Source organism: Dinoponera quadriceps, unplaced genomic scaffold (assembly GCF_001313825.1).
Source record: "Dinoponera quadriceps isolate SergipeBrazil2010 unplaced genomic scaffold, ASM131382v1 scaffold2723, whole genome shotgun sequence".
In the NCBI taxonomy this organism is placed as follows: domain Eukaryota; kingdom Metazoa; phylum Arthropoda; class Insecta; order Hymenoptera; family Formicidae; genus Dinoponera; species Dinoponera quadriceps.
In genome coordinates this window covers 207,553-211,891 of record NW_014556868.1, presented here as the reverse complement: position 1 = coordinate 211,891, position 4,339 = coordinate 207,553, and the positions used below count along the sequence as shown (strand labels likewise).

General features: G+C 43.2%; 1 protein-coding gene across 2 annotated transcripts in view; it reads left to right on the top strand.

The window, feature by feature from the left end:
* Positions 1–4,339, top strand: part of LOC106748316 (glycogen synthase kinase-3 beta-like) — a 50,551-nt gene that overhangs the window by 43,246 nt on the left and 2,966 nt on the right. The gene's annotated exons all lie outside the window — the stretch shown is intronic.

Below are 4,339 nucleotides of genomic sequence, written 5' to 3'. Positions count from 1 at the left end.
CCCCCCCCGACTGTCCCTCAATCGGTTCTGCAAAAAGGATAATATCAGTAGGACGCGCTTCTCGGAACGTGTTTTCCGATCTCGAAGAATAAAGAAAAACGTGACGGTAGTTAAGAAGCACAAAAAAAAAGAAGACGAGAATGAGGCCGAAATCAAAAGGAGGAATCGTTACATTCGAGCGATGTTCTCGCGACAGACAACGCTGACAAAGTTTCACCCCTCCGACTGCTATTCTGACGCTCTCCGATTGTGACACGCGCTCCTGCGAATCGTTTCTTTCTCCGGCGACTTCGTGCAATTTTGGGACATGCGTGTATCCACGGTAGTAATAGTGGTAGCGATCAGCAGCCAAGCTCTTCGTCAGATTGAACAATAAAAGAGCAGAAGAGAGAACGATCGAACTGTCGATGACGTCGGACACTCGTAATGACGCGAACAAATCGATGTACAGATTAAAAGAGGAGAAAAAAAAACACGTCGCTCAAGACGACTGAGACGATCGCCGACGCTTATTATTTTTTTTTTTTTTTCAAATCTGTCGAGTGCCGGCGATTGGACGGGCTCTCGAGAGGCCGAGAAGAGGGAAAAAAATATCGCGAGAGTTAAGGTCGAGTATGTTTAAGCAGAATTTAATTTGTTAGTCGCTGCTCTCAAGCATTTTGGACTTTATGCCGTTTATATAAGCGTTTGAAGAAGAGAGAGGAGAAGGAGGAAGCGATCATCCAATCGTTTCGGGCGGCTCATTCGTGCGAGCTTCGACAAAAGGGAGAGAAAGAGATAGCTGGCTAGCCCAATGTCAATCTTTTTCGTTGATCGCATACAGAGCGAGTTATCGTCGATAACAGAGCGCGGAAACATTATCAGCGCGTGTCGCGTTCCTTTGTTCTTTGACGATAGACCGCAGAATCGAAACCGGTGTGATCCCCGTCCAGTCGCTGTCCAGGCGCGTAATAATGATATTTATAGATCTTTGTAATTACGATCCGCAGTCTTCGTAGATAATACGACGATGCGAAATCCTCGCAGACTCGACGCTGTCCAAGAGATGCCCCACATCCCTCCAGACATCTTCTGGGGCCGCATCAATAATCGTTACTTGAACTTCGTTCTGCGTGAGATACTCAGATCCGAATTTAGGTCTGAGCTTTTCGGTCAAATGTTACAACGCACGTAACACTCTATTTGTAATTGCGATTCACCCGGATGATTCAAATCCGAGTATCTCACTTGGGACAAGTTTTAAGCAACAATTATCAATACGAGCTCTGGAATTTTGTACCGCCCGGAGACGATGGTCGACGGACGGAAAGAAAGATCGTAAAACTCGTTCCTCCCTCGGGACGGGCGAAGTTTTCCGTCAAGGATCGTGCGATTTTTTCCCCGAGAGCGGGAAAGTGAAAAGTTTCATATGAGTTCGACGACTTTGGCGATCGTGTAACTTCTGGGGATCGAACAATGAGAATGTGAAACTTTTCATGGTTCCGCTTCTGGGAAAAAGTTACCCCGTTGGCGAGTGCTCGAATCGCAGAGGCGACCCAGGTGGCATGTAAAATAATAATAACGTCAAAATGACGAGGAAATGATTGAATCGTGATCGAGAAGTGCATTATTACGGTCATTTTCTCGTCATTTTGACATCATCGCGATTTTCTGTTCCACCCGGGGCTCTTCTCCGCCGACTGCAGCACAGCGTCGACGTTTCTTCCACTTTCGACGATTCACACCGGTTTCCACCCCCCAACTATACAACAACACTACTTCGTAGGCGTGGCTACTTGCCGCCGAGTCGAAACGCCCGGAGAATTCAGGGGATCCGCGCGAGAGAGACAGAGATCTCGAATGCGAATCCGCGCTGCGAAGCGGTCATCAATCGTCCCGAATGCGCGCGCATGCGCTCTACGCATAAATATCGAGTCGCACGGCTTGAACATAGATTGTTGATTATTTATCGTGATTATTATTATTATTAATATTATTATTATTAATAAACGAATTCACCGATTTGGTTTACATTAATTCCTCTCTCTCTCTCTCTCTCTTTTTCTCTCTCTCTCTCTCTTTCTCTCTCATACTCCGTGTGCCGCTCTCGCGCGTCTCGTCTTGACGCGACGGAAAACAGCAACACCTTCGAGGGAAGTCGATGCGGGAGGAGAGCTAGTGTAAAATACTGAAAGTTATGCAATTAAAATATCGGGATCGGCCGAGGGATTCGTTCGTTCTTTCTCGTTCGTCGAGAAAGAGAGGAAGAAGGAAGAAAGAAGAACCCGTCGGAAACGAACGAATCCTGCGATCGATCTGTATCAAAATATATAAAAAAAAAATTACGTATATGTATAAAATAAAATATCGTTGATCTGCATATATATGTGCATATGCGGGTTGATTTTAATAATAATAACGATGACGTGTTGAGAGAAAGAAAGAGAGAGAAAACTATGTCGCTACTGTTGTAAAGAAACTGAACGGGAAGTGGCTTGCTCTTTCGAGCGAAACAAAGCTGCTCCCTCATTCGCGACATCTCATCCACGGAGTCTCCCTTTTACCTCCCACCCCCCGCCCGCGCGTCATCGTTCGCGCCCTTTCCCCGTGGTGCGGCGGATGAAGTGTAACAATTGTGTAAAGAGAGAAAAAAGGTTAATAAACTAATTTAATATGTACATATACGCGTGTGTATGTGCGTGTACGTGTGCGTGTGGGCGTGTATGCATGATGTGTGTGCGTGCGTGCGTACGTGTCGTGTGCGTGCACGTGTCAAGTTGGTGCAAGAAGCTTGTCCTCTCGTGGGAATTCCGCGCTTCAGGTCACGCTTTAAAACGCTCGTTTCTACCAACGTGGTCGGGAAAACTCGTCAAAAGTCGATTCACGGAAAGGAAAAGGAGTTACTTTTAAGTAAACATTTGCTGAGGAATATCGGAGTGATTGTTTTACCTGGATCAAGTAAATTATTTGAACGTAACACATAGAAAGGAAAAGGTGCTACATTCGAGGTAAGATTTATTTAAGATAAAATAATCGCTCCAACGTTCTCTGGCAAATATTTACTCGAATGTAACGCATTCCTTCCAGTGAAACTTCCGGTAGAAACCACTATTTAAACTTAGATTAACCGAATGTCATCGGAGATATTGATTTGTTAAACCACGTTGGTAGGAACGTAAGGTACAATTCTGGAGATTTTTAAGAAAGACGCGTCTCGCCGGGTGAAAAAAGTCTGTTGCGAAGGGAAATAAATAAAATTAAGGAAAGAAACACTTCACTCACCGAGAGAAAATATCTAAGAAATAAAAAGAAAATATTTATTCGGTGGGTATAACACATTTACTTACACCGATATACGTATTTTCACATTGTGGAAAAATGTTTTTCTCGGATAAGGAAATTATACATTTTCTCAAATCAGCACTTTCGCGTGTGAAAGCAATTGTTTATATTCTACGCTTAAATAAAAGAATTTCGATTTAAGTAAATACGTTATTCGCATCCATCGAACAGATGCTTTTTATTTTTCAGATACTTTTTCTCTCACAAGTGTAAGAGCTCGAGTTTCCGCGAGCTTAATAGTGCGACTTCGTTATTCGCCAGTTAATTGCCGAATTGAATTTAATCCAACTGTTTAGCCGTTGAAATCGCTTCTCGCAAGTGGCCGGTCTCGCTTTCGAGCCGGCCCGACGAACTTTTTGCATCAATCGGATACACCTTCGCTCTTTCGCATCGCTAACGACGCTCCGCCCGCGACGTCGTTTTCGTCGCGGGTCGCACGCTAATAGCCGCATAAGGTAAGAAAATCGTTAAATCATCACGACGTGTACCGACGAGGAGCACTCTGTCTGTCTCTCAGCTTCCGCTGTTCTCCCCGAGAGAAGATCGTATATCTCGTATGTAAGCCGACTGTTACGACACAGCACGCATGATGTGCGTGTGTGCGTGTGTGTGCGTGTGTACGTGTGCCGTGCGTCAATCACAGATATCCTCGGTATCTCGAAAATCGCGCGCGCAGTGCTCTCGGTCTGACCGGGGCGAAGTTGCTGTTTAATTATTAGCGAATTCCCAGTAAACACCAGAGTTAACAGTAACGTTTCATCAACTTTATGATTTGCCACTCAACAATGTAAGTGCAATATATATTAAAAATGCAATAAGTAATAACATATAATTTATAGCAACATTCTTAGCTAACTTGTAGCAATATATACATATATATATAATAAATACTTATATATTGCTGTAAATTCGCAATTATTTGTTATAAATTTGTCATAAATTTCCTATTCAATTTTTATTATATATATATATAATATGTATAATATATATATATATATATATATATATATATATATAT